The sequence below is a fragment of the Tenebrio molitor genome, chromosome 2 (genome assembly GCF_963966145.1).
Source record: "Tenebrio molitor chromosome 2, icTenMoli1.1, whole genome shotgun sequence".
Lineage (NCBI taxonomy): Eukaryota > Metazoa > Arthropoda > Insecta > Coleoptera > Tenebrionidae > Tenebrio > Tenebrio molitor.
The window spans coordinates 32,373,985-32,386,848 of NC_091047.1; the positions used below are offsets into that span (position 1 = coordinate 32,373,985).

Below are 12,864 nucleotides of genomic sequence, written 5' to 3' on the forward strand. Positions count from 1 at the left end.
TATTAAACAAAAAGAAAATGGCGGGTCGAGTGCCGTTAGAAAATGTGAGTGGGAAAAAAAAAACCAAAATGGACGCACGCGGTTCGGACGACGGCTCCGAATTTTCGAAATTACCAGATTGCTAAAAAAAAATGAACCTCCGGAGAGAAAGATAACGCTTAAAACTAACGAATGGGCGCTTCTTAAAGAAACAGCATGCAACAAAATGGAATCTACAACATACCCTTACCACGTGGTCCTGGTCCCAAAAACAAAACACAAAAAAAAAGCAACGAAAGTGGGATAAATTACCCAGGTGGATTATAAAACGCCGGATTCTTCACGGGGACACAAAATATCTACTCGGAACGGTAGTGTAATCGGTTCAGATGTAACTTACAGATTTTTGGAATATTGGATCGCTCTTCACAAGGTCTGTTCGTTTCGAAAAACCAAACAAAAGTGACCTACCCCCTTCAACCGCCCGCGCGAGCCCGTTTCCTCCCCGCTATATTTCCGCTCGTAGTTCCTAGTCTAGCCGCTAGTACCTTCACATTTGGCGCGCTGTTGTGGCGGTACCGGAAACTTAAATTTAAATTTTAAACTGGGTCACTACAGTATTTATTCTTACCGAACCGCATGAGGAATGATTTCCGATCTAGTTTCAACAGACAATTACCAATTACGTGAAAACAAGCACTGCGTCGCCAGCCGAGATACCGGTCGTCGATGACGTCACTTGCATAAAACCGCGATTCGTATGAATACCGGAGCCGGGAGGAACAAGCAATACCGGCCGACAAGAACCGAAACCTCCCGACGGGAAAAGTATAAGACCATGAGTTCCAACCCCAGAGAAGCAATCAAGCAATCTTTTCCGCTCCTGATCAGTTGCTCCCTTGTGAGGACGACTACCTAGTACAGAAAAGTGACCAGCGTTTCTCCGCTCCGACACAGTTGCTCCCTTGCGTGGACGACTCCCTGGAAAGAGAACCTGCTGCTCCGTTCCAAAGTGTTTAGTACGTTACATCTTTGTACATATTGTAAATATATGATTCCTGCGATCAAGTGTGTGAGTGATTTCTCATCGAGCCCCAGACCCCCAGAGAAAATCCAAGAACCCCCTCACAATCCAAACTATGATTTTCTGGTCCCTTTGTGCCTTGATTTGGTTCAAAAATATGAAAAAAATGCTGTTGCAAATGAGAAGTGGTTTTTTGTAACAGTACAGTTGTGGAATTAAAATTTCGGGCACTATTTTTCTGTCACTTCAACAAAATCTCTGTAAAGCACCTTCTACTGTCATCATGACTGACATTAAATCATAGACAACACAGTAAACCTAGATTTACTGTGTTGTCTATGCATTAAATCATCGCTTTGATATGTTGCCTACCCGTTATTATGCCACAAATGACAATTTTTGAATGCCAAAAAGACAAAAACATGACAAGAGTAAAAAATAAGGTTATTAACGTAAAGGTTGCTTTAGAGTTTATATCATGACATAGTGCCCGAAATTTTAATTCCACAACTGTACTCAAAATAGTATATTAAAGTACAGGGTCTCTATAAATGATTGTCTGGTCAAGCCAGCCTTGGAAAAAAAATTTACTGTTCCGCTTTTTTGAAACCGATGCCAAATTCTAGTTCGTTTTAAGGTTTGTGTTCTGTGGTTTTCACGGTCACTTCTGACATTAGTGAATGACGTTTCGTTTGGGCTTGTCAGTCGAGTTTTGGTTCCTTATATTCGTTTTATCGCAGTTAATCACAGTTAATATACACCAAAAATCTGTATTTTTCAATCAAAATTGCAAGTACGTCCGCTTTTAGAGGTAAATACACGGGCAAAATTTGTGAGGTTATGCTTTAATGTTTTATGTTTTATTTTAGCTTTATTTTCTTTACAATGGTTTATTCTGTTGAATAGAACACGTTCATTGTTGTTTTTTACTTTCGAAATGGAAGGTTTAGTAATGGGGAATTATCTGTTTGTAAAAATGAATTCCATCAAAATATCTGAACAACATTCAAGATGATTGTTAACTCACATTAAGCAAATTGTGAACAGATTTTTAACAATCAGAACAATTAGCAAAGGTAAATCATTAGGACGACCACCAGTATCTGATGAAATACTCGAGGATTTGAAAGAAATGGTGGAAAAGACTACAGATATCCATAGTCTGTTTATCTCAACAATCTGGTGTACCACGATGCACTTGTCACAAAATCATTAAAAATAGGCTACAACTGCATCTTTATAAAATTAGTGTTGTACAAGAACTCCAACCTGCAGATTATCAAAGTTGTGTTTAATAATGTAATCAGTTTGAAAATCACCTCAATTTCATAATTTGGAGTGCTGAGAATCCACACCAATTTGTAGAGACTCCTTTACATGTTTTGAAAATTGGTGTGTGGAACTGTGGATAGCAGTGTTGCTGTACCCTTAACCAAGAAATGCTGCAAAATATTTTTGAAAATAAATGAAGAATTGTCAAGTGTTTAGAAGTTAATGGGGGACATTCTCAATCTATTTTATAAAAAAAATACAGAGTGTCTATAAAAGAACATACATCAAGAGTGCTGTGGAATTGTGCGGCTCTATACTTTTTTTGACCGAACTATGTCAAGCCGTTGAAGCCGGTAAATTAGATATCATTGATGTCAAGTGACAAATGTCAAATAAATACGTTTTAGCGTCAGAGACTCAGAGCGTCAGTTTCTCAGTTTAGTTCAGTTGTGAATTCCGTGTCTTAGTTGTTTTCCTTGTGATTTTCTTCAACAGTCTAAACTAAACAGATAGACTAAAACGATTTTCCGCGTAAGCGTGAATTGTGAATAATACCAGAAACAAGTTACGGAGTTGCGAAGGTAAGACAGTTATTTTCGTACGTTTACAGTAAGTAATAAGCAACCTTTTCAGTAAACCGCAATGGTTTTATCGCTAGAGCAAAACACCTTCATTGTGATGTCGTATTACCGAAATGATACCCTGCAGAATGGAGAGTGGGTTTACTCGATAAACGCTTGCAAGGAAGAATTTTTTGCAAAATTTCCAAATTGCAACATCGTGGAAGCAAATTTAATTGCACACATTAGAAGGATTGTGAATAGATTTGTGGCAACTGGAAGTGTTGAAAAGGGTAAAAGTGTAGGAAGACCGCCAGTCAATGAAGCTGATGTACCACTTTCCACTTGCCAAAAAATTGTTAGAAAAAACCTGAACTTATATCCGTACAAGATCACTACACTTCAAGAACTTCGACCAGGTGATTCTGAGAGGCGCTTAGAATACTGCAATTGGTTTTTAAACAATTTGAATGATGACAGGTTTGTAATGATGAATTGAATTAAACAATTTTAATATTAACTTTGCTTGCAGATTATTAGACATCAGTTTTTTTTTTTGGACGAAGCATGGGTTCATTTATCTGGATATGTAAATTCACAAAACTATAGAATATGGAGTTCAGAAAATCCACATGCATTTGTAGAAACCCGATTGCATCCTGTAAAGGTTGGAGTGTGGATTGCTGTCTCACGAAGGCGTTTAATTGGACCGATATTTTTCCATGAAACTGTAAATGCCACTAGATACCGGGAACAAATTTTAGAAATATTTATTAATCAGCTGGATGATGAAGAATTGCAGAATGGATACTTTCAACACGACGGTGCTACAGCTCACACAACACAAGAGAATTTGGTTTATCTTCAACAATTTTATGGCAATAGAATTATAAGTAATAGATTAAATCCTGAATTTCCCCCACGTTCTCCAGATTTAACACCGTTAGATTTTTGTATATTTCGCCATCTAAAAAATGAAGTTTTTAAAAAGAGAATGCACACTTTGGAGGAACTAAGAAACTGCTGCAACACTATAGACCAGCAGATGCTGCAGAATATCTTTAACAATAAAAAGAGACGAATTAGGAAATGTTTAGAACATAATGGGGGCCACTTTCAACAATTTCTGTAAAATTGGGTAGGTACTGTGACGATTTTATCGGTCGGTAAAACCACCCGCAAATTCGTCCCCACTAATTAGTGAAGAGCGCCGACGCAAAACCCGCAACGGATAACGGAAGAAATCGTTCTCTTTTCCGTGCAAAGGTCCAGGTCCACTGAACAACACGTAGTACCGTTTCGCCGAGTTAAAATTAGTGTCCGAGCGTTCAGCGTAATAACGTCTCGGAGGCGAAGGTCAAAGGACCGATTAAATTAACCGGCGAAAAGACAGGCTCGCGACCATTAAGGGATCGGAACCGGAAACGTCGAAGACGGAGAAATTTCGGTACTAGCGTCGCAAGTAAGTACGACCTCGAAACCAAAATGGTGGCTCTCGCAGCTAGAAAATTTTCACTGTTCCCACAGGCGACCAGCAGGACTCTCCTTTCCAGGACTCTATTTCAGTCTCAATCAACATTCCATCGAGACTCTCAATTTTCTCAACACCCACGACTCCCTCGAGTCGCTCAACTTCCACCACTCAGTTCTTCAGTCGCACCACCTCGTGGAGACACCCCTCAGTGAAGCCCAACCAGGGAGGAAGCGAGCCCCGACTCCGGAGGAGCTCCGTTGGCGGCTACCACACACATTCCGACGAATTATTACTGTCCACCCTCGAGCCACCTTCGGCCCCACTGAACCACGCGACGTCATCCAAGCCCGAACGAGGAGTGACCAGTACTCGCAATATCGCACCCTGCGCGGTGCAGAGACCGGGCAAGCCGCCCCTGTAATTTCAGGACCCAATAAATGTTGTGCTGTCTTTTGAACTTTGGCATCTCTTTCTCCCTTCCGTACTCCAATCAGGACCAGAAATCTGTTTGTGGCCGGCCCGCCTTTTGGGTCGTAATAGTACCCTTGAAATAGAGATAACATAAACCCCCAAAATGTGTTTGTTTTAATTACCCCGAATCTTCATTATGAGGTGTCTGCAGAAGTTATGTTTTGATAGTTTATACCGAATAAAAATGTGAATTATTGTTAGTCCATCGAGTATTACAAATTGGAAGTGATCATTCTTCAGACAACACTGTAATTAATGAAAGATAGATACAATGGCATGTGGTGTGTTCTGTACCTAACAAATTTATTTTAAAAATCGAAAAACCTGTCATGAATGGAGTTACATAACCTCTTTTTCTATTTGGTACCACAATATGCTACAAAGCGGCAAAAATCAAATATATTCGAGTTCCACAGCACTCTTGATGTATGTTCTTTTATAGACACTCTGTACCTATTTGTTATCGTTATTTAGTGTTGTAAATTATGTTGTGGAATACATTTGATTTTATTGAAAAACCAGGAAGACTTTATTTGTTATGAAAAACTGTTATTTATATTGGAAGAAAAAATGGGAGTCAATACCATATTCGACAATTCAGTCTAGGTCATATTTACCACTAGCATAAAACAAGGAATGTGAAAGCACTAAAGCAGACAAAAAGGCAGTATCAAGTATTGTATTGTGGTATACGGGGACAAGGTGTTCTCAATATTTATCTGTTTGGATTTGTTCTCATACCAATTCCTGTACAGTGTGTGGCGGTACGATGGGGGCAATAATTGTTCCCCTGTTGGTGTTGATATTAAATAATAAATACATTAATGTTAGCAAGAGTAAAGCACAGTTTAAACTTGTCTCTGGTTAAAAGCCAACAACCTAACCTGAAAATGTGACATTCATTATTTGCCGAACAAAGCGGCACATTCAAAATTTGACAAGTTTCCATGGCTGGCTGGACCCGACAATCATTTATAGCATGGCCTCCTTGATCGAAAGAGACAAAGTCTCTTATAAGGCTAGCCCATGGCCTCCTAGATCAAAAGAGACAAAGCGTCTCTTACCCGGCCCGTCGCATTCGCAAAATGTCTGTTTTTTGGATTTGACATAAAGGGGTTGTACTGTAGGTCCATCTATTAAATTATTATGGAACATACATTTTACAAATGCAACCAACATTACACTAAATTTTGAAACCATTTGAGTCTCTGATCTACTTTGTTCATGTCAAGCCATTTGCCAATGTGGTTGTCAATTTGAAATATATTAATAGCACAACAAAATGCCGCAAATTAAAAAATGTTGTGTTATTGACTGTAGTTCTTCCGGATTTAAAAAAAAAAACTTCGTTTCACTGTTTTCCCGCGAATTTAGAACTGAATTTACAATGGAAAGAAGCTTTAATCAATCATGCTGGTAGTACAATCTCTATGATTTTTTTTTAGTAAAACGCCCATTTCGTTTTGTTTTTCAACAGATGTTGAATGTTTTACTGAAAGTTCTGTCGTCTGTGGTGAACATTTTTCAACCAAACGGCGCATGTTAATTCCTGGAGCAATACCTTCCATATTCAAAGTATATTTAATATATTATTAGATATAATCTTACCATCTTGTAATAACATTTTTAGCACATCAATTATGAAGTTGATGATGTTTCTAACAATTTAACTTATTATGAAAATTTAGACGAGGAATATCAAAATTTTTGTGATGTGGGTACTCAATTTAACGACGTTTTCGGAAATAAAGGATCTCTATTACACAAAGCATTGTTTGGCACAAAAATGCAAACGTTTACAAATTATATTAATAGCACATCATATTCAAATTAGCCTTGAAATTTTAGTTAAAAATATTAATAGTTCACATAATTGGAAATCCCCTGGAGGTGACCAAATTCATAACTTTTGGTTAAAAAAATTTACTTGTATTCATAAATGCTTACTTGATCACTTTAACGGATTTATTAGGGAACCTAACACATTTCCAGAGTTTTTGGCCCATGGTATAACATATCTGAAACCAAAAGATTCCGATACTAAAAATCCATCAAAATATAGGCCAATCACATGTCTGCCTACAATTTATAAAATTATGACATCTTGCATTAAAGTAATAATTTACGACCATTGTCAAAAATTAAATATACTTAATGAAGAACAAAAAGGTTGTGTTAAGGAGTGTTTTGGTTGTAAAGAACAACTCATAATAGATACGGTAATAATGGAACAAGCTAGAAACAATAATAGAAATATTTGTACCGCATTCATAGACTACAAAAAAGCCTATGATTCAGTACCACATTCATGGTTAATTAAAATTCTTAAAATTTATAAAATTAATTTGGATTTGATTAACTTTTTATCCCATGTTATGACATTTTGGAAAACTACTTTAAATTTATCAATAAACAATACTAAATTAAAATCCGAGCCTATTCAAATTAAACGGGGAATTGATCAAGGAGATTCTTTAAGTCCTTTATGGTTTTGTCTAGCCATCAATCCTTTGACAAATCTATTAAATAGCACTGGATATGGTTTCAATATTAGAGTTAATAATACCACACTATCCAAATTAAATCACCTTCTTTATATGGACGACATAAAACTTTATGCATCTAAAAAGAATCACATTTTATCTTTACTAACAATAACTGAAAATTTCTCAAATGATATTGGCATGAGTTTTGGTATTGATAAGTGTAAAACGCAATCAATATGTCGTGGTCATTACGAAAATTTAGAATATTTAACTAAAGAAGGAGAAATCATTAAAAATTTAAATAAAGGAGAATTTTATAAATATTTAGGTATTAATCAATCAAATCATATTCAACATTCAATTATAAAAGAAAATTTAGAAAAACAATTTTATTTAAGAATTAAATCTATTTTAAAATCAAAATTAAACGGTAATAATTTAATTAAAGCAGTTAATACATATGCTGTTCCATTGTTGACCTATTCTTTTGGTGTTATAAAATGGTCCAAAACTAATTTACAGAATATAAATGTTCAAACTAGAGTTCTCTTTACAAAATTTTGTAAACATCACCCCAAATCTGCTATTGAAAGATTTCATTTACCACGCGAAAATGGTGGTAGGGGTTTTTCAAATCTAGAAATTCTACAACACAATCAAATTGCTTCACTAAAAAATTATTTTCTCAATAGAGCTCGTGATAACACTTTTTTTAATGCTTTGGTTTCAGCGGATAAAGGTTACACACCTTTAAATTTAAGTGATAATGTAATTTCAGATATTGTTGAGCCAAATATACCTGACACTATAGCAAATATAAAACAAAAGTCTTTACATGGGAGATATTTTAAAGAGCTACAACAGCCAGAAATTAATATTCAAGCTTCTCATGCATGGCTTAAAAAATCAAATATTCATCCTGAGACTGAGGGTTTTATATTTGCAATACAAGATCGTGTTATAAATACAAGAAATTATAAAAAACACATATGCGGTTTACAATCGATCATCGATAAATGTAGGATTTGCGGAACTGAAGGGGAAACCATTGAACACATCATTTCTTCTTGCACCGTTTTGGCTCAAAGCGAATATAAAAAACGTCATGATATATTCGCAAAAATTATACACATGAATTTAGCAGTTAAATTCAATTTATTAAAGGATACACAACCACATTACATTTATAAACCAGAAAGTTGTTTAGAAAATGACAACTACAAATTATATTTTGATCGGACAGTTTTAACTGACATTCACATTCAGCATAACAGACCAGACATTATTATTTTAAATAAACAACAAAAGCAAGCATATCTTTTAGATATAGCTGTTCCAAATTCACACAATATAACACAGACATATAATACAAAAATTAATAAATATTTAGAACTATCCGTTGCTATGAGAAATCTTTGGTGTTTAGAAAAAATTTCGATTTTACCATTTATAATTTCAGCAACAGGAATAGTACCGCAATCTTTTTTTAAAAATTTAAAAATTTTGGACTTAGAGAACACATTGGTGGTTGAAATTCAAAAAGGTATATTATTATACTCATGTCACATCGTGAGGAAATTCCTTAACATTGACACAGAACATAAAACACAAAAAAGTCAAAATGTGGAGGCGAGACGCCGGTAATTATGTTGATAAGCACTGCACTATTACTTGATAGTATTATCCGTAATAGTGTATGTACTCCGGCAAAATTGCCGTGCCGCCGGGTGGAGGTGGGATACGAAAGCACAACAAAATGCCGCAAATTAAAAAATGTTGCGTTATTGACTGTAGTTCTTCCGGATTAACAAAAAAAACTTCGTTTCACTGTTTTCCCGCGAATTTAGAACTGAATTTACAATGGAAAGAAGCTTTAATCAATCATGCTGGTAGTACAATCTCTATGATTTTTTTTTAGTAAAACGCCCATTTCGTTTTGTTTTTCAACAGATGTTGAATGTTTTACTGAAAGTTCTGTCGTCTGTGGTGAACATTTTTCAACAGATAGCTTTCTGACCACAACCAAACGGCGCATGTTAATTCCTGGAGCAATACCTTCCATATTCAAAGTATATTTAATATATTATTAGATATAATCTTACCATCTTGTAATAACATTTTTAGCACATCAATTATGAAGTTGATGATGTTTCTAACAATTTAACTTATTATGAAAATTTAGACGAGGAATATCAAAATTTTTGTGATGTGGGTACTCAAACTAACACGACGTCTTCGGAAATAAAAGATCTCTATTACACAAAGCATTGTTTGGCACAAAAATGCAAACGTTTACAAATTCGGTGCAATCGCTTGAAAGAAGAGCTAAAAATTAAAAAAGAGAAAAATCATGAAAGCTCAAAATGGCAATGTACTATGCAACAAATTATATTGGTTTTGCTTATTTCTGTCATTGTTTAATGTTGCGCTTGGTTTTGTTGAATTTTCTCATCGTCTAATGTTACGCTTCGTTCGATTGAATTAAACTCGGGTTTTCTTTGTGTTGTTGATGGCACCGCTAGATTTCGGAAGATTTAAAGTAAAATATTGTAAGTGCGCCCCTATGGGAGTTAGGTTTCAACCAGGAAGTCGTGGGGTTGTCTAGTAAATTTCTGTGGAGCCACGGTTAAGTTATGGCCGTTAGCGAAGGCGGACCTAAGTCCTGCTCGATGCGGCTCTGGGATGCTGACGTGAAACCTCCGTCGCGGTTCTAGAGATCTTTGTCGGTAAACGGTTGGTTGGGGAAGGCGGAGCAAGCTCTGCTCGAAGCGGCTTGGGATGCTCATCGTACAACCCCGAGGCGCTCTGTCACTCTTTCTTGGTCGGTGAAATAGCCCTACGTTCATTACTAACCCGAGTATCTAGAAACGTCGCTGGTTTCAAGCCGATTCAGATTATTCTTCTGAGTCCCCTCGCGGCCGAAAGTTTGTTACCCCCACCTCTAAGCTCCCGTTGGCGTACCTTGGCCGCGTAGTTACTAATTAAACTTGGAATTGTCATAACTAATTGTAAAATATGAGTAATACCGGGGATACGGTTTTGGAGAGGGTTTTTATCCGTCCCTGTCTGTGATAACTGCATTATGAATGTGTTTCTTTTTGCAACATATAACTTGTCATTTTTGTTGTCATTTACCCGTTGTGTTTGATTTAAATGTTGCTGTATTAATATTGTTGTTTGTGCTTTGTAATGGCCTCAGCTAGTTAATTTTCTGTACTTTATTATACTTGGCCCCCGTTAATTTTGGATTCATTTCATTTGTTCGCCGAAAATCAACGTTAGCACAGGCATTTTTCAATAAAGGTATTTTGCGTCCCTCACATGTGTGGTTTTATTTCGCGGCACTCTTCCAACTGGAACCCTCACCGTTTGCATTCCGAACTTTTTTCTGCCAAAAGAAAAACACAACGTAGGGCTCCTCCGCTTCGATGACGATTACGACCACATTTGTTACCGTTTTGCGCAGGTTCGAATATTTGGCGGAAAAAGTAATGTATTCAGATCATTACAAAGTAGATAAAAAGGTCTTTAAAACACGCGCGATTTGTCGGGCACGACGGCGCAGCCGGAGTATTCGAAATAGAGCAAGTGTTTTAAAGACCAGTTATCCACAAATACTTTACGCTATTTTTTTTTATTGGTACAGTTGCGGCCGTTGAAAACTCAGACACTTTGACAACGCCAAACTTTTGGCTTTGTAAATGGTACTGAAAGTGACGTTTCTCGAAATGTCACTCAAACATTATCCACATTAATTTCTCTCGCAATGGCTGTTATACTCACACCGTCCCTCTGTCAAACACATTTTTGCAAATCAGATAATTGCGGCATTTCAAAAGTTACGCCCGATTCTGACCTAATATGTCAAATACTGACACTGACTTTATAATCCTTGATGAAAATCCTGTTTACGCTAATCAAATTTCGGAATTTATACAGAGTGTTTAAATCTTTCCTGTCTGAGATTTCAACGGCCGCAACTGTACACTTTGAAATAATAAATATTACAAAAAATGGAAATAAAAACGTGAATACATTAGTGATGTCTGATGTGACATGATGACATGAATATACCTTTCGTTGTCATGGAAAATGAAAAAAATCAAAATTAATTTCCAATCTGTCACTTAATCTCAACTACGGGGTCATTATAAATGATTGTCTCATCGCAGTAGGCGTTGGTGACGTAGTTGAATGTGCCGCAAACTTTATAATATAAGTGAGATAGGTAGCGCTGCTGGCGGTAGTGTAAATTTGTCTACTAGTTTGTCTAACGTTGCGAAGCTAGCGGCACATCCCAAATTTGTGTGGGTTTTCAACGCCAACTGCGATGGGATAAGCATTTATAATGACCTGTATATTATTCACATTCATTTAAAAGATTAAGATTGTTGAATATTTGATTAAAGCTTTTGAAACGTTTGTTAGTAGTATTTTATTTGACGTTACAAGGTACTCCTGTCAGATCAATCATTAATAAGTTAATATTTAGACTTCACGTTTCTTCGGTCCTCTCGGATTGTTGATTATGCCATGGAAACTTAAAAAAACGCGCGTTTTTAAAAGTTCGATTTATACACACTCAGGCGTGTTTTAAACGAGCAAAATAGCTTACCAATAAAAAAAAATGAAATAGTATATTATGATACAAGTTTATAAGGAAGCCTTTAAAGCACTTGCGACGTTAAAAGCAACGTCGCAAGTGCTTTAAAGGCCCTTATAATCGTGTATCATACGCTATTTTTTATTATACCTGCACTACAATCTCAAAATTACAACAAAAAAAGTAAATTGAAATACCTTTTCTCAACAAATCTGTGTCATTAATCGTTGGTATAGAAATAATAATAATAATAATAATTTTTAATGGACTATGGAAATGAATATTTTCATTATACGGGAATATTTTCGGATCACGAAACTACAGGATGTTGTGAGTACTTACAGGCTTGATTTATTTAAAGCGTTCCAAAGTAAGTACCCCCAGTTTCCTGTTACTATTCAAAATTTAGCTGACCAGAGGAGAGCCATTATGAAGAAAAACTATATCCCTTCGGCAATTTTAGAAAAGATCAAAAATGATGTAAAGTTAGAATTGTCAATTAATTATTCTGACAATAATGAAGTTTCTAATAATTTACTCCAAAATTCTGTTGAACCGCAAAGTTTACAAAGTTTATCTAATCATAATGACTCTTTCTGTCCAATTATCGATTCACCAAACACCATACAAACAGACATACATAATTTAGACTTGAGTTATAATGATATACATGTTATTAATAAAAATTTTTACTACCATCAAAATTTTAAAGAACAAATTGAAGATGAATTTAATAGAACTCTGAACGAATTTGAACATATAGAACCATTTAATAGACCACTATTACCTAAACAACAAAGCTCCAAAAAATTCTTTGCAATGACTGAAATTTTAAATCAATTCATTTTACCTAAATTTGTAAATAACACCACAAGTTTTAAAAAATTACACAGTATTATATATAGTGGAGCTTTAACAATTATCAGATTAAATGGATCAAAAGAAATTGGCCAGACAAATAATATAAAAACGAAAGAATTACCAAAATGGGAACA

General features: G+C 35.6%; 1 long non-coding RNA gene across 1 annotated transcript; it reads left to right on the forward strand.

The window, feature by feature from the left end:
* The first annotated feature begins 1,672 nt into the window (after positions 1 to 1,672).
* Positions 1,673 to 4,766, forward strand: LOC138123727 (uncharacterized). The gene is made up of 6 exons (XR_011156892.1): positions 1,673 to 1,814; positions 1,873 to 2,628; positions 2,683 to 2,856; positions 2,909 to 3,315; positions 3,368 to 4,297; positions 4,363 to 4,766. It is a non-coding gene; the product is annotated as an uncharacterized lncRNA (long non-coding RNA).
* The last annotated feature ends 8,098 nt before the right edge of the window (positions 4,767 to 12,864 follow it).